Raw genomic sequence first — 22,227 nt, forward strand, 5'->3', positions numbered from 1 at the left:
GAATTTAATGTAGAAAGTGCTTGAGTTGTTTTTGATGCCATAAGTAGATTAGTTACAGACTTCTCAAGACTAAAATATAGAAATTAGAAAAAATTAAATGTCACTTCTACCTACCTTAATGTTGTTCAAATAAGACATGAGAAACTAGCACAGAGCTTTGTTCTAAATAGCTGAAGATGTAGAAAAGGCAACCCCAAAGAGCTGGCTACCATGACACTCTGTTCTCATTGTCAGTTAGATACTCATTAGGGATGGTGACACTCAGAGAAGCTCTCAACAATTTTTTAAATATTGAATGAATGCATTTTGATGTATTCATTCAATTCTGTTCCCAGGATGTAATACTCATGGATTCTTTCAGAATTTATGGCACCTTTCACATGAAATGAATTAAAAAATACTAATGGCAGTAATAATTATTTCACAAATGGAGATAAACAAAGAAAGATGTGTGCCAAAGAGACCATACCAAAACAAGGAAAACAATTATTTAAGGAAATTGTATCTTCACAATACAATTTAAAGGTGAAAATAAAATGCTGAAGGGGGTTATTATTTTTAAAATGTTGAAAATATGTAATACTAGGTACTAGAAAAGTTCGGGATAAGAATTATTCATTAATATTAGTTCTAGGCTAAATTCTATTGTTAAAAAGTTTAAAATCTGCCCTAAGCCAAATGAAATTGTTTTCTGATTCATTTTGAAAAATAATATTAATCAAATGTGAAATAATTTTCAAACATTGTATTTCCTAAAAGCTAAAATAACAAGCACAAATTAATTGGAGAAAATCAATTCCTACTTAGTATTTTCCAAGGCTTTCTTTTCAATCAGAAGCCAACTGATAATGAACAACCCAATGAAATGAACAGAATTAGGATAAAGAACAAATTTGAGGCTTTAAAACTAGGAGAAATCTCATTAACTTTTGATCCAGAAAGCGATTACTTAGGTCACTACACTGCCAAGCATACTCATGGAAGATGTCAAAATTCCTTTAACCATATTTTTGTTCTCATGGTACTCTCTATGGTCTATTAGATTAGCATAAATAAAATCTTTAGATAACTCTGTAAGATATTCACTTTACCCAACCAGCTGAGCTGAAGGAAAAGGATAAAGCCAAAGTAACTAAAATAATTAATGTTGTAATTACTGTGTGCTTATAGATTACTTCCTCCTCCCCCAAACTTAACTGCATTCAATCTAAAATCAAACCACAACACTATACAGGCAGACCTCAGGAATATCATAGGTTTGGTTCCAGACCACTGCAATAAAGCAAATATTGTAATAAAGCAATTCACACATTTTTATTTCTCAGTATATAGAAAAGTTATGTTTAAACTGTACTGTAATCTATTAAGTTTGAAATAGCATTATGCCAACAATAAACAGAATATACCTTAATTTAAAAATACTGTATTGCTAAAAATGCTAACAGTCATCTGAGCCTTCAGTGAGCGGTAGTATAACATCAAAGATCACTGATGACCTTAACAAATGTAATAATAATGGAAAAGTGTGAAATATTGCTAGAATTACCAAACTGTGACATGGAGATACCAAGTGAGCAAAAGCTGTTGGGGAAACAGGGTTGCCACAAACATACGAATTATCAAAATGAAAAAAAGTATTTATTGTAAAAAAACAGTATTTGTGAAGAGCAATAAAGTGAGGCTAGTAATAAATAGGTATGCATTCTCTGTATTAACACTCCTTGATCATCCCAATTGCACTGTAGGAATGCAGGTTACTAACTTCTCTTGAGGAAAGGAAGGATTAATTTTGACATTTGGTCTCCCACTGGTCTATATTATTAAAAAGGTAAATTAGTGATAAGGGGATAATATGGTTTAGAGTCCTTTTAGTGGAGATGTGATTTTTCTGAACAAAGGAAAAGCTTTATAAATTTATTCCAAAAAGGAAGGTAATGAAAGGATTTTAGTGTTATATATTGAAGAAAATAGAACTTATTTTTTTTATTTTTAATATATTTTTTATTTCCTCAATACATTACTTTTTTTTTCTACTGTATAGCATGGTGACCCAGCTACGCATACATGTATACATTCTTTTTTTCTCACATTATCATGCTCCATCATAAGTGAATAGACATAGTTCCCAGTGCTACACAGCAGGATCTCATTGCTAATCCATTCCAAAGGCAATAGTCTGCATCTGTTAACCCCAAGTTCCCAATCCATCCCACTCCCTCGCCCTCCCCCTTGTCAACCACAAGTCTTTTCTCCAAGTCCATGATTTTCTTTTATGTGGAAAGGTTCATTTGTGCCACATATTAGAGTCCAGATATAAGTGACATCATATATATGATTGGATTAAGAAGATGTGGTATATATACACAGTGGAATACTACTCAGCCATAAAAAGAACAAAATAATGCCATTTGCAGCAACATGGATGGACCTAGAAACTCTCATACTGAGAGAAGTAAGTCAGAAAGAGAAAATAGAACTTGTAAAAGCAAGGATATATAACTGCAAAAACTAGCAAAATAAAAATATCTGTATCAAAAATCAGACAAATATTTTCTATAATTCTGTTAGTACAAATCTCTATTTCAGGAAATGAGAGGAAGTTTTTTTGTTTTTCTGGCTTTTTTATCTTGGCAAAGGAAGTAAAATAGAAAAATGGCTTAAATTAAAACCTCTAAGTGAATATACATTGAAGCAAATACATAGATACTAGCAAGATTGGGAGAAAAATCTGAAGCAGTTAAAAATATTACATGCATTATAAAACATATGGACCCAAGTTCAATTTCCTTCTCCCAACAAACTCTTTATGGCTATCTCTACCCTTTTTCCTCCTATTTAGAGCCAAACAGTTATACAAATGATAAGCATCTCTTTTAAATCTGTCAGTTTTATATACGAACTTTTGAGCAATTTCTACAACGTATGTGCCATGGCCATAGAGACAAGTGTGCATGGCCTCTGAGATTGATGGCTACACATCTGTACACCCCAAGTCAGCCTCTCACTTAAGAGTCTTGTGTGAGTCTACCAGGGTCTCCCTATTATCATCTTCTTCACCTGTCCTTCCCCAAACATCTGTATAAGAAGCAAATTTTTCTACTCTCCTAGATGTCCTCTTCTTCTCTCACAGTACAAGTTCATGTGCTTCCTCTTTGATGTTTTATTTCTATTTTCTGACCCTGAACATCAAGTATGCTTTCTTCACATACCTATTTCTCAACCATAAAGAAAATATTCTCGTCAAACATAAGACTCCCTACAGCAGAAATTGACAGAAAATTGTAAGTCATCTATGCTCTAATAAAAAATTTTTTAAAGTTAAGACCACCTTTGGAGAGAGCCCCAGGCTTTGGAATTATGGGGTCTTAGTCAATGCTCCCTTACCCTCTAGAGTTCTAGAAGAACATCTCATTTGGGCCTAGTTTTCTAACAATTTAATCAATATTTATTAGGTGTTTATTATGTGTCAGTCTCTATACTGGCTGTGGATAAACAGAGATGCATAAGCCAGAGATCATTTGCTCCAGGGGTTTATTCAGGTAGACAGACAACCTACACACACTGTACAGTATGACCTAAGTGGTGCAACAGAAATACCAGCAGGGTGCTGTGGCAACAAAGACTTCTTACCTTTCTAAGAACCAAGAGTGGGTTTTATAGCCCTTTGTAGAATAACATTAAAGACAGTACCTGCCAACCATTTGATACATACTTGTTGGAAAAAATAAAACTGCGCCCACCTTTCTGCTTTGTTCTACCCTATTATCTTCCTTAGTTATTGCTCTCTTTGACCACAGCCTTTCACTTTCCTTGTACTATATCCTATATTGGTATCATATTGTCACCTGTGGACATTCTGTCACTGGCCTCTCTCTCTCTGCCTAGAGGAGCAGCTATGAATTAGATTAAGCGATAAAGCCACAGTTTCTCTTTTTTTTTTAAGCAAGAAGGAATAGAGAAAAGGGAGCTTGAAAATGGAATAGTTATCTTCCTAAAGGAATAATTTAGATTTCTAATTAAAATATTCATCAAGAAAATTTATTTTGGACTCAGATTTACAGCTGTTTGCCCACCTACATTCACTCATGTGGCCATTACCAAGGAAGGAAAATAGACCCTCTTCAGCAGCTCCCCTGGCTCTTATCAGTCTGGCAACAAGATGCTGGAGAAAAGAATGTTACTGTATCTCCCTATTAGATAATCCTGACCCTCATTTACAATGCTGCACGAACTTTGATTTTGCCCTGTACATTCAAGACCAATATTCTCTTTTTAAAACATGAATGCTTTCTCCTAAGAATACTTCTATTTAGCGAAAACGTCCCACAGACTCACCTAAGAGTGTATTTTAAATAGATGCAGCTGGTTCCCTGGGGAGGAGTCCAGTGTCACTAGTTCAGGACAGCAGTGATAGCTTCCAGCTCCATTTAGCTCACAGATCTGTTATCTGGAAAAAGAAATAAGAGCAGAATACATAAGGAGGAGTGTGTGAAAAACTGCTTTTCCCCTGGAGAATTTAGGCAGCTGGCAGGCATTGTATTAAATCTTCCATATGGATCATAACATCAACTGGAGAAAATATTGCAGATGCTGTTAATATCTGAAAAAAAATAGTAGGTTAAAAAAGAAAGAAAAAAATCCTTCCATCAGCAGATATCAGTTATACTAAAAATAGAAGTGAAAACCTTTATAGAATTCTCCTTAGAGCCCTTTATAAAGGAGATCTCCTCCTATACCCAACACCTTCTTTGTGGATGGACTTTATTTCTACTATGTGTGCAATGGCTATTATCATCATGCACAAGAATACATTTAAATGCCACACCAGCATATCACTGCTGTTAGAGGAAGGAGTCATGTGCTATAAGGATTGTTGTTTGGTTTCAAATTTCACTTGAAGTTTGTAATGAGCTGAGCTGAGAAGGTTTCTAATATATGCTAGAGCTCAAAGTTAAAGATGACTTTGATTTCTTGGGTATGTTAAAATGAGAGTGTGTGTGTATGTGCACATGCGTGCGTGTGTGTGTGTGTGTGTGTGTGTGTGAGAGAGAGAGAGCATGCACATGTATGCAGGTGGATGTAGCAGTAAATACCAACAGGTGTTCAAACAATTTTGTTTATGGTACTTATTTCCTTGAGTTCATTTATCTATCTGGCAAATAAATGGGACCTTCAATGAAACTATTTATTATGGATTGAAAATATTCAAGGGTGGGAAGACTACTAGGAAAGTAGGAAGAGAGGCTGGAAGTCCAACACCGCCTATTACCTCATAGCTCTCTGACCTTTTCCTCATTTAAAGTAATGCCAACGCCTGGGGAAAGACTATTAGATTAACGACATGAGAAATATTCTCTTTTCACTCAGTGGAAACAAAACCGGGGAAAGGTATGCTAATTTACTACTTCTAACACTGACAGAGAAAACTCAGGGGTATAAAAATGCAATTTAGAATTTACCTTAGGAGTGTTTATACAAAGATTCCATTCATTTTTTGTCTCTTTGCTCCATTGCATATGTACCTTTAAAAGAAGAGCAGGAGTTCCCATCGTGGCTCAGTGCCTAAACGAACCTGACTAATATTCGTGAGGACTTGGGTTCAATCCCTGGCCTTGCTCAGTGGGTTAAGAATCAGGTGTTGCCCTGAGCTGTGGTGTAGGTTGCAGACATGGCTCAGATCCAGCATTGCTCTGGCTGTGGTGTAAGTGGGCTGTAGCTCCGACTGGACCCCTAGCCTGGGAACCCCCATATCCCATGGGTAGGGCCCAAAAAGAAGAGAATCAAATACTCCAACTCTGCCCCTAATACTCCCTTGCTACTGGAGGGGCACAGGAATAAAAGTGCTCACATTTGGAGAGACACAAAGGTCAGAGTATCTCAGGACCAATGCCTTAATTCCAGTAGATACCATAATGTTTTGTGTAATCAGTCCATAAACCAATGATAGATGATTAAAGAAATTTTTCTTACCAATTGGATGAAACTGGGAGGAAGTTGCTAAACTCCAGGGCCTTAAGTTCATCATCCTAGGAAAGATCTGTCATCAGTTTGGTGTTACACACTTGATGGCGGCAGTCTCATTTAGTCATCAGTCAGGACATGACTGAGAGTCAGCTTTATTTCAATAACAAAACCCCACTCCATCCAGATGAACAGTCTCCATGAAGTCCATAGAGAATGTATTCCCAAACAGAACGTCAAAACGGCATCAAAATAAAAAGAACACAAACACGGCAGCAGTCGCTCTTACATTTGGCCTGGCTGGATGTGCGTGGCTCATGGGAGTTTGTGGATAAGCCCAAGGCTGAGCAAATGCCAGATTATTCTCAGATCTCCACCTGTGCTGGGGCCCCCACCTGCTGTCAATGAAGTCCGTGCGGTGCTGCCATCCTGGGCATTTATCCTGACAGGTCACCAGTCCTTTTCTCTCTGGTTTATGTGGCCACTCTATCTAAAGAGCACAGCAAATGCTGCACACAATGGATGTTTTAAGTGGTTACTTCTCTATATACAGAGATTTAAATGATGGAGTAAGAAATCTCTAACTTGCTTCGGATAAAGGCTAATTACAAGGAGATGGGTTCTCAAGGCCTTGGTTCTTTGGCATAGGGGATATTCTTTTTGATATACAGTCCTCTAGGGATTATTTTTCATTTCCAACTATTCCCACCTACTCATCTACTTGAGGTTAGGTTTATCTGAAAGGGATTTTGGCTTATGCATTTGTAATTATACCTGTGTAACTTTTTTGTAAGGATAGGAACAATGTAAAACTGGGCCCTCTTTACCATCAGCTTTTCAGCTTCCGTTAGGATCATAAGTAAGCTAAGCAAAGGGAAGAGAAAAAATAAACTCTTTGTAAAGGTCAGCCTTCTTAATTAAATGAAAACAGGCAGCAGCATTAGAAAATGAAATGACTACAGCCTGTGTTCTTTCTGAGGAGACCCTACAGAGTATCCATCTGATCTTGCTGAAAGCAGGGCAAGCTGAATTATTCCCAGATGGGCAAGAGGCTGCAGCATTACAATGCTGGTTCCTTTTTTTTTGCAAACAAATGTAATTGTTTGTGTGTGACTGTGGGTATAATGGAGGCCTCAAGTCCTACAGCTGGGCTAGGCATCCAGCCTACCTCATTTTCACCTTCTCTTTGAATTACTGCCACTACGGCTGCCATTCCCTTGCACTTTCTTCTTTGACTCCCACTGGGCTTCAGCTGAGGCCAATGTGGAGAAGACATCAGTAAAGAGGCTCTGAGTGGGATAGTTTTCACCTGTAGGTATTCACATAAAGCCTGGAAGTATCACCATCTCCTTTTATAAGAGCAAATTGAAATTCAGAGAGGTTCATTATTTTACTCAGGGTAACCCAGCTAGGGAAATATCAGGCTAGACTGTGCTGTCTTTAGTGCCCATTCTCTCTCCATAAGAGTTAACATTTATATTGTTGTGGTTCCATTCCCAATGCCTTTATTCAGGAGTGTCTGGGATGGTATCCCAGATGACATCACACTCTGCCAGGATTACAACAGAATTATTCTGTCCAGACTCTCAGCCTACCTCTGTTTTGCCCCATCCCTTGATTTTGTTATTGTTGTTGTTGTTTTCTAGTTGGTCAGGAGCTCTGTGAAGTCCTCACAGGGGTAAATGAAGCTAACGGTTATCAAAAGTAGTAAAAAAAAAAAAAAAAAACCCTGTAAGAATGGAGAATAACAGTTTATTCTAACCCCCCTTCAATGGCTACGTCATTCCTACCTTCCGCAATACCGTCACTCTGAATATTAACACCATGTCATTGCTCTCCATTTCAAAAGGTAAACAATGCTGCCTTTTTCTTGATCTGTGATTCTGATTGATTACATTTATAATCAATGAAATAAACATTGATAGTAGTAATTCTTGGTAAGTATATAGTATCTAAGTTCTTAAAAACGGTTACATAATCATAAAAGAGTTAGAAAAACTTTCCCAAATTTGAGTCTCTTTATATAAGCAAAGGTTCCAAATAATTACTATGAAAACTCTTGGATTTGAAGGTTTTTTTTCATAAAGTGAATTTGTGTTGAGGCACAGCTGCCGCACTACGCAATTTTACACTACACAGCTCCACAGGGCACTAACTTCATTGAGCTCCAGGAGGAGTCATTGAGATAGTGCAATGTGGCAGTGTCTTCCAAAAAGGAGTCAGTTGAGTTATAAGGTTTTAAGCAATGGTTTGCATCTCTGGCCTCAAGTAGAATTGCCAGGGGAGATTTTAGGACCAATGCCTGAGGTTCATTTGAGGCAATTAAGTAAAAAATTTCTGGAGGTGGATATAGACATCATTAATGCTTTAAAACCACCAGTTTAGATCATGCAATCTAGAGACTTGGAAGCTGAATTTGAATCTCAGTTATTAAACTCCCTAAGCTTCATGTTCTTCACCCACAATAGGAGGCTATGAATTGTTCATACTTCATAGGGCTGTGAGTATAGTCTTTATCACTGCACTTTTCTTTTAGAAATCATTTTTAAATGATTAAGCACTTAGTAGTATTAAGAAACATGTTGCTGCTGCTTTAATACATTTGTCTTTATAAAATTAAAAGGTATAACATACTAAAAATTAGGTTTATTCTTTTCTCAGAGATTCAAAAAGTATGTAAAATATGATTAGTGTAGAATGAGTGAGAAGATAATTCTTTCAGTCAAACCTGCGGAAATTCCACTAAACTGCACATGGAGAGTCTACTAAGGATAACACCTGGCTAATGTCTGGAAACTCCTACCACTGGAGTTTCCGCCCTTGGAAAATTTATCTTTCCATTTGAACCAGATTCTGCTTTATCTCATACATCCACATTATTTCAGCTCTCTCTCAAACACAATGCCTGAATTTAGAGTGACTGCTAGATATCTCTAAGACCTCAACTAATTCAAAGTTAACTTTCTCCTAAGCAAACTCCTTCACATTTAAACCCAACTAACAGCAAGTCCTGTCAATTATATCTCACGAAAATCTCTCAAGCATTCATCCTCTTCTCCATCTTCTCTCCAAGGTTGAAGACATTTCTTTCTTGGACCTGCTGCCAGCTCCTAATTAATCCTGTGTGTATTGCTAGAAATAACTTCCTGATAAACAAATATTCACAATCACTCTCTGATTTAAAATTCCCTTTATTGCCTACAGAATCAAGACCAGTGTCCTTGGTTCAGAGCATAAAATCCTTCAAAATCTGGCTTTTAGTAAACTAGTCAGAGTCCTCCCTCCACCAACCCCTTCTCAATAAAATCCTGATCTAGACATCCTGAATTTCATATCTGTGAACATGCCAATGTGTCACTGCATATGCTATTCACCAATTTTATTGTCCACATATTATTTGCCTAGTTACCTCCAAATTATCTTTCAAGGCTAAGATCAAGTGTCATCTCTGTAATGCCCTTGTTTTTTTCCCCCTTCTATGCTTTCTACTATTTCATTTGCTGTCCTTTACTACAATGACCATGTATGAATTTTCCCTGTGATCCAACATCTTCCACCCAATAGTCTGAGGGCTTCTTAAGTAAAGAGTCTGTGACTATCTTACTGTTTCTTTCCAAGCAACTAACAGTTAACTTTTACCTGACAGGTAAGTTAGTAATTTGATAAAAGTTTATCTCATTAGAAATCAGACTCCCTAGAATGTCCTGAGGAGCTTGAAAAGATCTAGTGGTAACAAGAACTCAGAACCATAGATAAATGAACTACTAAGAGCAAAGATGTTTCATTCAATGTGGATTGAAAAGTGGAGTTGCATAGTTAGCAAAAATCTCTATTGGTGTAGAAATACTTCTCCCCTTATGCACAGCCCCAACATGAGCTGGAAGAGCCAAGAAGAGTCTGGAATTGATCTTGAGTTTTTATGTTTGAGTTAAAGGGAAGAAAAACTGTGTACTCCTTAGACACTGGTATTGATATATATATATATATATATATATATATATATATATATATATATAAACATCAAAGGAAGTAAATGTGGTTTAACTCTATTTGTGACCATCTCCAATGCATAATATTTGTGTATGAGTATTGAAAACTGAACACATGGTATTAAGAGATAAGGTTAAAAGTCTATTGTGAACTTTGTTCTCTTGTACATACTTTACTTTTGGACCATGGAGAAAGAAAAAAAAAAAAAGGCTTTTAAGATGAACAGAAATCTCTTTTGAAAAGTTTCCTTAATTGGATTTCCAGATTAATAATATTTTTAGGAAGGTAAATCAAGTAATAGGAAATGGTTCTCAATGAGAGGATTAAAAATTAGCCATTCGTGGGATTCTAAAAAGACGGCAGAATAGCAGGAACCAGGAATCTGTCTGCCCACCTAGACAGCAATTGGCAGAGTCTCTCTGGTGTGATTATTTCGGAATTCAAACTGCCAAAACCAGGCATGGACAGTAAATTGTGGTTAAGTTCTCTCTCTTTAAACTCTTAGCACAGTAGCAGCTACCCATCTCCCACTCCCAGCTACATGGCAGGCAGCCATGTACATGTTCCTGGAGCAGCTTGCACACAGCTTGTGGGAGCCAGGGTGGGCAAAACAGATCCTGTCCTCTGATTATGGGGGATCTATATTCTGACTGTTGATTGCTGCTCCTGATCATACAGATGTGGACCAAGAGGTAGCAGCTATTTTTGTTGCACTTCCTCTGATCTTTGAAAGCCCCCCTCTCCCCCAGCAGAAGTTACTTTCAGGGGAATTAAAGGAACACTGCCTTCCCTCTGCTTCATTCTTCTCTTTTTCCCTTTCTGGGAGCCAGACGTTAAAGACTAGAATATACAAAACAATGGCATGTATGGGGAAAATTAGAAGGTTTCCACGCATGCATAGGGAAAGGCTCAGAAAAGACCTGAGATGACATTAAGTTTACACTCAGGCTAAGTCTCAGCACAAACACAGCTGGCAATAATCAAATAAAAACAATAACAAACCCAGCAAATCTTCGGGAAGGAGGACAGCCTTATTTTCAGAGTAATCATATTATTAGATTCAAATGTCCAATTTGCAATAACAACAAAAAATCACAAAGCATACGAAGAAAGAGGAACCTATGGCCTTTTCAAAGGAAAAAAAATCAACAGAAATAGTCAATGAAAAAGAACTGATGGCATATATACTAGACAAAGACTTTAAGATAGCTATCATAAAGATACTCAAAGAACTAAAGAAGATGTGCAGTAAGTCAAGAAAATGGTGTCTGAATAAAATGGACATATCAATAAAGAGATAGGAAAATTTAAAAGAAACCAAAGGGAAATTCTGGAACTGAAAAGTAAAAGACAAAAGGAAAATTTCACTACCATCCAAAGGCAGATTTGAGTAAGCAGAAGAAAGAATCATCCCACTTAAAGATAGGACATTAGAAATTACCAAGTCTGAGGAAGAGAAAGAAAGAGATTTAAGAAACACAAAGCCTAATGGACTTGTGGCAGACTATCAAGTGAAACAACATTAATATTGCAGGAGTCCCAAGTGAAGAAGAGAAAGATATAGGGAAGAGAGAATATATGAAGAAACAAAGGCTAAAAAAACTTCTAAAATTTGGTGAAATCATGAATATAAACATTCAAGAAGCTTTACAAACTCCAAGTAAGATGACTTCAAGGATGCCCATACTGAGACATGTTATAATAAAACTTTAGAAAGACATATACAAAAGGAATCTTACAACACATGAGAGAGGCAATTCATTGCAAGAGAGAGGCAATTCAATACCTTGTATTGAAGATATAATCAATAAGATTGAAGGCCACAGGACAGTGGGCCAATATAATCAAAATGCTAAAAGAACACAACTGTCAACCAAAAATTCTATATCTGGCAAAATTATCCTTCAAAAGTGATAGAGACATTAAGATATTCCCATAAAAACTAAAGTTGAGAGACTTTGTTATCGCTAGACCTACCGTGCAAGAAATGTTCAAGTGATAACCTGCAGGGCAAAATAACACAAAACTAGGTATTAACTCAAAGCTATAGGACAAAATGAAGGCTGCAATGAAAAAAAAATAGAAGAGCAATTATAATAGTTTGCATTATTATAAAAATTTTGGAGTTTGTAACTACACTTTTTGTTATCTACATGATTTATGAGACTAATACATTAAAATTATTTGTCAAAAAGCCATTAGTAGTATAACTTTGTTTTTTAACACCAAATTTTGATTTCAACATAATTTATAAGACTTATGCATTTAAAAGTATTATTTGGTTGTGTTTGGACAGAAAATATATAAAGATGTAGTTCTGTGACATCAACAAACATATGAGGTAGGGATGGAGCTATAAAGGAGCAAAGTTTTTGTATGTTATTGAAGCTAATTCAAAATAGTGTGTTTATAACTCTAAAATAATAAGTGTAATCCCCATGGTAACCACAAAAAAATAGATATAGAATATAAGCAAAAGAAAATGATAAAGGAATTTAAACATTTTACAAAATTCAATTAAATACAGAATAAGACAATAATACCGGAAATGAAGGGCCAAAAAAACTATAAGGCACAGAGAAAATAAACAGCAAAATGAGAGAAGTAGGCCCCTCCTTATCCTTGTCTAAAGAGGCACATCTCAGCTAGTGGTGCCCTCTGGGCCAGGTCCCCAGAACTTTTCTAGCTGTCCTACCTGAGGTAGCAAGGTACCTGGGATCCAATCATCCCTCACCTCCCCAAGCTGAGTAAATAGCAGCCAGTCCCAAGGGCTGTGACTCAAGGAGACTGCCACCACTATTAGGTCATGGAGATGAGGCCTGGACCTGGCCAGTGGATAGCCACAGGGAGGTCTCTGGAGCACTAAAGGACACTGTCCTCAGCCTGTCCCTGGGCCTCCAAATCACCTGCCAGCTTGAGGCCAGAAGGTCTGGAGGGATACATGAAAAAGGCCAAGATTCACTTCTCACCACACTTTCTCTGCTGTGAGAAATTTGGAGCCCAACTGTTAGCCAAGCAGGATTATTGGGCCCACACTAATGGTCGAGCTCTGAGGGTCTTTCAGTAACATCTGTGCACAAACAGCTATGTGCCCACCTCTCCCCTATTACAAAAACTGACAAAATTGAAGGGAGAAATAGACAGTTCTATAATAACAGTTAGAGACTTAAATAACCCATTCTCAATAATGGACAGAAAAACCAGAGAGAATATTACTGTAGAGACAGAGGACTTAACACAACATACCAACTAGATACAGAAAACTACACAACAATAGCATAATATGTTCTTCTCAAGTGCACAGGGGAAATTATCTAGGATAGAACATATCTTGGTCCACAAATTAAGGTCTCAGTAAATAAGAAAGATAGATTTCATACAAAGCAGTTTTTCTGAACACAATTAAATATAGAAATCAATAAAAGAAGAACTGGAAATTCACAATTTTATGGAAATTCAGCAACAAATGGATCAAAGAAAAAAATTACAAATGAAATTACAAAATACTTAGAGATGAATGACAATGAAAACATAATTTGCCAAAACTTATGGGACACAGAAAAAGCATTGCTTAAGAGGGAAATTTATAGCTACAAATGTTTACATTAAAAAAAGAAAGATCTCAGAGTTCCCCTTGTGGTGCAACAGAAATGAATCCGACTAGGAACCATGAAGTTGTGGGTTCATTCCCTGGTCTTGCCCAGTGGGTTAAGGATCTGGCATTTCCATGAGCTATGGTGTAGGTTGCAGATGCGGCTCCAATCCGGTGTTGCTGTGGCTGTGATGTAGGCCAGCGGCTACAGCTCTGATTAGACCCCTAGCCTGGGAACCTCCATATACAGCGGGTGTGGCCCTCAAAAGACAGAAAAAAAAAAAAAAGAAAAGAAAAAGAAAGATCTCAAATCAACAATCTAATTTTACAACTTAAGGAAGTAGATGAAAAAGAACAAACTAAACCCCAAGCTAGCAGAAGCAAGGAAATATTAAAGGTTGGAGCAGAGATAAATGAAGTAGAGAATAGAAAATAATAGGGGAAATTAATGAAATCAAAAGTTGGTTCTTTGAAAAGACCAACACAATTGACAAATATTTAACTAGATAATCTAAGAAAAAGAGAAAAAATTACTAAAATGAGAAATGAAAATGAGAATATCGCTACTGATCCTACAGTTGTAAAAATTATATGAAGAGGTTACTTTGAATAATTGTACGCCAAAACATTGGCTTACCATTATAATTTAACCAATTAACATTTGGTAAGTATTCCCGGCACATAAAATTCATACAAAAGCCAAATTGTACTGTGGTAATCTAGGATGACTGGGAATCAAAAAAATATCTAAGCCACTCCAAAATGGTTATGGAAGCAAACATCAAAGTAAAGCTGGTAGAACTAGCTGGCATTACAATGGATATATGTCAGCTTAGTTTTCTTACCCTCAAGCAAGTGTGTTTTCTCTGAGAAGAAAAAAATAAAGGAAAATAAGAAACTGAGAAGCAAAGGAATATATAACATGAGCAATGAGAAAAGGGGAAAAGGACAGGATCTTGGGAGACAAAGAAAACATAAGAAACAGTCATGGCAACTTGTAATCAAACACTAAGAAGCCTCTACCTTCGTTTCCTCCCTCCAGCTACTAGCATTCAGCTCTGGACCAGTTCTCAAATTACTTTTACTTGTCACTTACCATTTCAAGGGACATTGCAGGCTGATGTATCAGCCAGATCCTCTTCAGAAAACTGAGGGATTATGAATAGCGCCATCTCAAGAAGAAAAGGAGGGCACAGACCAATGGGCTGTTACCACTGACTCTGAAACAGACACACATAAATCATGGTCATCAAAAGAAACTCTCCATGATTACATAACCCAAGACCACTGATGTTACAAACTTGTGTTTCTCCACTGTGGCTACATGTTAGAATCACCTGGGAAGCTTATATATACATATCTTGACCACCTCTAGAAATTCAGATTTAATTGGTCAAAGTAGATCTCAATATTTGGGATGTGTTTTGTTTGTTTGTTTTACCTCCTAGATGATTACAAGGCAATTTGTGACTTAGGACCACTTTTACAAAGGAAAGTTTATAAGAAAAAATTTCAAATATGCTGCCAGCTTATGTATTTGTGTATTGGTAAAATAATTTTTGACTGTTGTGAACTATTAAGCTTTATTTTTGCCCCCAATCCAGGAGCATTTGAATGTTTTGATCTTATAAAAAATTAATAAACAGAAACCTCAGTTAAACAAAGTTGGGATACCAGGAGAGGGAGCTCACATTTTCTGGGATGATAGCTGAGCCCAACAGGAAGAAGACTCCTTTTCTTTTCCAGCAAGGACTCAGCCAATGAAAAGCCAAGCCGTCCTTGTTTACTAGCACCCTCCCAACTTCCTTTTCCTCTCTAAAAGTGTTCTTCCCTTGCTATGGGGGGTGGGGGGATTGCCATGGTTGCAGACCTCAAATTGCAGTTCTCTGCTAATCATCCAAACAAACCCATCTTTGCTGTAGATAGATCTTTGAATCTAATTGTTTCTGGGCAATATTTGGTGGCCAGTACAGAACCAAAGAAGACTATCAATGGTTTTGGGGCTGGTGAGCAAACAGGTGTGGTACCCAGAATTGAACCCATTATCACTCACTGCTTTTCTTGCTGACCCTGGTGTTGTTTGAAGGTATGTCTTTGTCCTCTTTGCATTTGAAGCTCTCCAGGAATTATTTGAGGTCTGTTTAAAAAGCTGTATTTTTCTAGTTAAGGCCTTGATGTGTATGCAAGTGTTCATTTTTTTTTATCTTATCTTGAAATCAAACTATCAACTGATACTGCATTTGGCCCAATTCCTTTGGGAAAGGACTGCTTCAAATGAAACTATGAAGGTTTTCAGCCTTAGGCCTATTCCTTTGGAAGAACTATTCTCTGGAAATGGCTAAAAAAACCCATGGCCTGGCTCTTCTGGGACCAAACTATTTCCTTTGAATTGGCTGGAACTGTCTCTCAAGCTGTTCGAATTGAGCCATTTGCTCTATAAACTATCTAAGCCATTTGAAAATTGTTCTTTCTTCGAGAGGAAAATCCTCTAGGAAATAGCATCCCTAAATATTTTGATGGCATCCCCCCATACAGGGATTCCAGCTGATCTTATGTTTAAAAACTGAGGTCCTTCCTCATGCACATTTCTAACTACACGGACAGGCCTGGCCTAAAGGAACTTAGCATATCAATGGCCTGAACGTAAGCTATTTAGCATTAAAAATGCTCAATTATGGGAAATTTTGAAATCATCAAAGTTGATTTCTTTAAAATCAAATTGGACTAAAATATCTCAAACTTTTCCAGAATTGAGTAGAATGCTTACTTCAATTGGTACCTTGAGGCTTCCCAACATTATCAAGAGTCTAAAATTGTCTCGCTATAAAATAAGACTAAGATTAACTGAAGCAAACAAGCAAATAAAGATAAAATGACTCCCAAAGCCTCAGGCTCTTCTTCCATGGCTTCTTTGTTACTAGCTCTACTTCCTGTGCCATCTTCCTTTCCATGCAGCCCAATTCTCCACTATACCCTCAATTCCCCTATACACATTCTCCCACCAAACTTTCCCTTTTCTCTGAAATTTTTCCCCACCCTCTTTTTCCCTGAATTTGTCAGAACTTGTCTTTTAAAAATTAAGCCCTCTCAGGATACAGAGACTAAACATTAATTTCTTAGTCTCCCTGGACTAAAGCTGAACTGCAAACCATGGTCAAAGTTCTTCCCAAAGTAGCTGAAGATTTTCACAGATTTTCTGAGGAATTTAATATAGCCTTTCAAACTTGCCATCCTGGTTCAGCTAGTTTACATGTTTGTCAGTCAAGGCCAGGACCAGCATTGGATGAAAATCACTAAATGGGAAATCCATCTATTGGAAAAGACGACTCCCGAAGAATTATCTTTAACCTCACTGAAAAGGCTTCTGTCAAGTACTGCTAACCAAGCCTTGTGTTGCCAAACTCCAATAAACTCTTAGATTCATGTGACACACCTAAAGAAAGCATCAAACCCTGACTGGGCCTGCACATCATTTAGTGACCTGAAAATAAAGATTTCCTGAACCTGAAGCAGATAACATCTGATGAGATAGCTTTTCCAGACTCTGAAAAATATTCAGATAGAGGCCTGTTGAAAGTTTGTCATCAAACCTTTAAGGATGACATAATGCTTCAGATAATCTCCCATGTCTACGATGTTAATAACATAAAGACTTTAGATAAAACATTCCTGAGAACTCTCCTTCTTTGTTACTTGAATATGATTTTAATAGTTTTCCAGTTTGTGCACTACGCCTAAGAAACGTCCTTCTTGACATTGATGGGAAAAAAATGCTGAAACTAGAAAACTTGACCCTTGATCAGAGACTCTTACTGAAAAAACTATCTTGATCAAAAGGGGAAATTGAAAACGTTAATAAACCTCAATTGAATAGAGTTGGGAGACCAGAGGGAGAGCTCTCATATCGTTTGATGATAACATAATCCAATAGAAAAAATTCTTCTGTTCAGGCAAAGACTCCCCAATGAAAAGCCATAGACTCTTTGTTTAGCATAGCCCTCACAATTTTCTTTTCCTCTCTGTAAAAGTGTTTTCTTTCTCTTTTCCTGAGAGGACTGCCATAGTTGCAATAGGCCCCAAATTCAATTCTCTGCTGATCCCAAATAAACTCGTCATTGCTGGAGAAATATCTGGCAGTCTATTTGTTTTAGGCCAACAATCTTTTTCATCAAACAGTATAAAAACAATTTTGTTTTTAACACATGTTCAAGGCTCTGTGTAACAATATTTTATTGTTGTTATTTTTGTTTTGTTTTGTTTTCTTATTTCATTTAATTCTAGCCACAGCCCTACAAGGAGCTCAAGTAACCTGAATCCAAGGTCATTTGGTCATTGATCCAAATTCCAAATCATACCTCTTTCATTGCACTTCTTAAAGGCATTTTAGTATCATACCTCTTTTACTACACTTATCAAGGACATTTTAGTATATTGTCCTTCACAATTGGTACTATACTATTTCTACGGAATGAAAATCAATGGCTATATCATACTTTTATCCTGCATTCATGGAATAAAATTTATCTATCCCAGAAACAGAATGAGCTGTCTACTGTTCCTATTCTCCCATGTTTTCTACAGGGGAATTTTTTAGCAGTATTAGCCCCTTTGCTTTTGAGGCATACAGTGAGGTTGTACATATCTTCCTACATCTTATGTTAATAAGCTGTTGACATTCTTAGTTGTCATCAGAGCAAAGTTTTAAGTTTTTTCTGTTGTTTTTTTTCCCCCATAATCAAAGCACCTCACAAAGTGCTCGAGTAAATGACGGGATTTCCCAGAGACAAGTCCAGGCACTACTGATAATAGTCCCAAAATAGGGATGTTGGAATGAAGTAGTGGAAAGAATCCTGAAGCTGCATTCAGAAGACACAGACTAAAACTAACTTGGAATGCTTCCAAATTGCATGATCTTTAACAGTCATTTAACACATAAATCTCAATGTCGTTAGCAGGGAGATGGTAGTTCCTTTTCCAGCCAGACCACAAAGTAGTGTAGTCAGCACATAGGAGGCCCTATTTAGAGGAACATTTTTTTTTTTTAAATTTTGAAAAGTACACCACAAATGGATATGTTTATTTCCTTTCCCTCTGTCACTTGCCTCCACCCCTCTCCATGAGACCTGGACTCTCTAAGCACTAACACTGCAGACACAGCTCTGCGGGGGCAGAAGATCCTGGGTGGCCAAGTGAGACACTCAATGCAGACAGACTGAGGCCAGAAACTAGCCTGGGATAAAGTAATTGGAGAAGACAGTGATGTGATAAGGTAAAATAATCGGGGAAAGGTAACACATACCTCCACCACGTTTGCTAGAATTTCATTTGCAAAACATTGTCTATTTATCTCTTGTAAGAATGCATGTTTAATGATACTTCTAGTTTTCTTTATGGAGAAATCAAGGGCTTCTAAGAAGAAATAGGAATAAGTCTTATCAAAAAGGCTACAATAGAAAGCTCTTTTGAAAAGTCTAAATTAAATTGGGAGATAAAATCAACACTTAATGCCCAGCTGCTAAAAACATATGACCCATGATGACCAACAACACAGTACCAGAAACAAAAAGAAGGAAGATAGCATTATGAAGTCCAAAAGGCTTATTACATTGATGTGACTGGCTGTAAAGGAGAGGTCATGAGATACAACAAAGTGAATGTGTTTCTAGCATGCAATCATAAAATACTATGAACCCGGGGAAACCTCTTATGTGTAAATTTATTCTGCATATTAAGTCAATCAGGAAATAGTAGATATTTCTTAATAACTATAACTATGGGTCAAGAGCTGTACTACTGTTATCTCAAATAATTTTCAGTACATTTCACAAGGCAATTACTGTGCCATCCCTTCCCCACCATCATCTGCAGACTGGAAATTAGAGACTCAAAACAAAACACTGAAGTGCAGTGGGTCTAAAATAGGTCACTTGTTTGCTTCTTTTTCTATTATCCTTTCTTCCCCTTGGAATCAAAGATTTGCCTTGGCTTAATAATTAACCATAGAAAGATGTTCTTTTTCTCTTAATGAGCTATAATCACAGCAAATAGTAAAGGCAAAGGTAGAAAAAAATTTTCCATCTTCTTGATTTCAAGTAAATGAAAATTGGGGCAATTTTATGCCCTAAATTACATACTTATGACAGTCAGAAAAATCATAAAAGTAAAATCTCCAGTAGAAAGAAGCAAGTCTCTAGATTAATAATAGAAAAAGTTATAATTATTAGTAAGGGAATATTGTTTATTAGAATAAATGAAACAGCAGTATATTTATTCAATTAATATGTTAATATGTATATCACTGAATTATTTTGGAATCCATGTTTATTTAGAAAAAGTACAACGCCTTTAACAAAAATATTTTTATTTTGCAATATGTATAAAAATAAAAATGTAAATTAGAAGTTTGCATAATTTCTAATTCTAAAATAGTATTGAACTGTATCACTGATAGTATTGACAGCCTTAATTAAAAAGCCACTCAATGGTAATGTTAACAAATCTGGCATAGTTTTAAGTCAAATTCACACTACTCAAGACACAAGCATAATTGATGCCCCTTTGGTAAAATCCAGAGTAGAATCTGTGAAGGAGCATCTGATATCTATGGTAAAATTAAGGTCAAGGCCTTGGAAAAATATGTTACAGGCTAGAACAGATGCTCTCAGCTTAAATTACATTTCTATTAAAAACTATGCAGACACTGAGTTAATAAAACCTAAAATTTCAGAATTATAGAACCAGAAGTAAGTTTTAGAGACTAGTAATTTCCACCATCTTTTTTAATTTATTTTAAAAAAAAAAGGTTTTTTTTACAGCATGTGAAAGTTCCTGGGCCAGGGATCAAACCATGTCACAGCAGCTAACTGAGCCACAGTTAGCTGTGTAAAATTAAATACAGGAATATTAACAAAACAGACCATTGCATCTTTTGGACCTTTCCCAATTCCTGACCCTGGATATTACCCAGTCTTATATTTAGTATTAGAACACATATTTCAAGGATTGCTACAATTCGCTAGGCATTAAAAAGATCTCAATCTAATATTAAATATGGAACACATTTTAAAAATTTTAGTAGTATCATTAAAGATTAGCAAATATTAATACCATACTAGTGTGGGGATGGTACCTCTTTAAAATCAGATAAGGAGCAAGTAACTTCTCAGTTGATCTTTCACAAAATTTAATATGATCCAGAGTTTGGATGCTAATACTAAACTTCTATGAATCATCAAAGATTTGGCAACTATGGGCAGATACTTAGACTAGCAAAATAAAAAACACTGCAATGAAGTTAACACTGGTCATTAGTATAATCTAATCTAATTCAACAGCTTCTTTCAATAAGCTTCCTGGCAGTATGTCCACAAGACCGTCTCATGTGCTCTTTCATTCCATGGATTCTTCAAAGTAGATGAGAATGTGACCTGCCCCTTCATTTTATACATGAAGATCCTAAAGCTCAGAGGTCTGAATTTGGGAACAAGGAAGAAACACTAATTTCTGGCTCAGAAGAGGCACATAATAGAAGATAACTAGACCACATTCTGATCCCCATTTCCCCATCCTTATAAGAATTCACAGTGGTGATCAACAGGAAAAAAAAAAAAAAAAAGATTGTATGAGTATCAGCAGCCCCTGAAGCAATGTGCATTGATAAAAATTCAAGGTCCCTGGTGGCTCAGCAGGTTAAGGATCAGGCATTGTCACTGGTGCGGCTCTGGTTATTAACTGTGGTGCAAGCTAGATTCCTGACCTGGGAACTTCCGCATGCTGTCAGTATGTCCAAAATAAAGTAGAAAAAAAGTAAAAAATTCCATGCCTGGGCCTCTGTGGGCTTAGCTATCTATCCTGGTGATTAAGATATGCAGCAGATTTGAGCAATACTACTTCAGTTTATTCTTTTAATTTTCCTCTGCCAGATAAACGCATTTGCCACTTAATTGGTCTGCTTGACTCTGGCTTCACTCTATATCAATCAATTCTTCGGCCAGTCACTGAACCTGAAAAAGTCCAAGCTTTAAAAAAGGAAAAGAAAAGGCTGCTTATCACACTTAACAGCAAACCCAAATTAATTATTTAAGGCCCTTCTTCATCTGGCTTTTGTAATCTCCTCCAGCTTCATGCTTCATCACTCCAAATTACATGTACATTCCCCTAAAACACAACACTTTCTCAAAGTCCAGGTCTTCTTCATAACTATTCACGTATTCATTCAAAAATTACTTCCTGAGCTCTTACCATCAGTACAGAATTGGATGTAATGCTGCAGATAAGGTGTTGAAGAAATGGAAACTATACCAGTCCGCAGGAGTATAAAATATTAGTAAACACATTTAATTTCATTAGAATTGGGATAAATGCTGCAAAGCGAACCATAGGGTGTTAAGAAAGCATAAAATGGGGGCCTCACCTGGTCTGGGAATTTTCCAAGGTTCTTTCTTCAAGAAAGTGATTTTCCAGCTAATGCTTGAAGTTTGGATAGAAATTACCAGATAAATAGCAGGAGGTTCAAAGGAGCCTTTAAAAACAGGGAACAGAATGTGCAAAATATTGCATTGGGAGGAGAATAGCATTTTCAAGAAACTAAAAGAAGGATGGAGTTCCCATCGTGGCTCGGTGGTTAATGAATCTGACTAGGAACCATGAGGTTGCAGGTTCGATCCCTGGCCTGGCTCAGTGGG

The 22,227-nt window shown here is 36.7% G+C and overlaps 1 protein-coding gene across 1 annotated transcript in view; it reads right to left on the bottom strand.

The window, feature by feature from the left end:
* Nucleotides 1-22,227, bottom strand: part of LOC146404857 (uncharacterized) — a 464,658-nt gene that overhangs the window by 419,244 nt on the left and 23,187 nt on the right. Inside the window, exons 5-6 of the mRNA XM_085019480.1 lie at nt 14,640-14,763; nt 4,336-4,447 (exon numbers count right to left, since the gene is read on the bottom strand). The gene's annotated coding sequence lies outside the window, so the exon portion shown is untranslated. The remainder of the gene's footprint in view (nt 1-4,335; nt 4,448-14,639; nt 14,764-22,227) is intronic.

Source organism: Sus scrofa, chromosome 3 (genome assembly GCF_054392235.1).
Source record: "Sus scrofa isolate SSC_HxYL_T2T_F1_AM1 chromosome 3, Sscrofa_HxYL_maternal_Yorkshire_Landrace_v2.0, whole genome shotgun sequence".
Taxonomy (NCBI): domain Eukaryota; kingdom Metazoa; phylum Chordata; class Mammalia; order Artiodactyla; family Suidae; genus Sus; species Sus scrofa.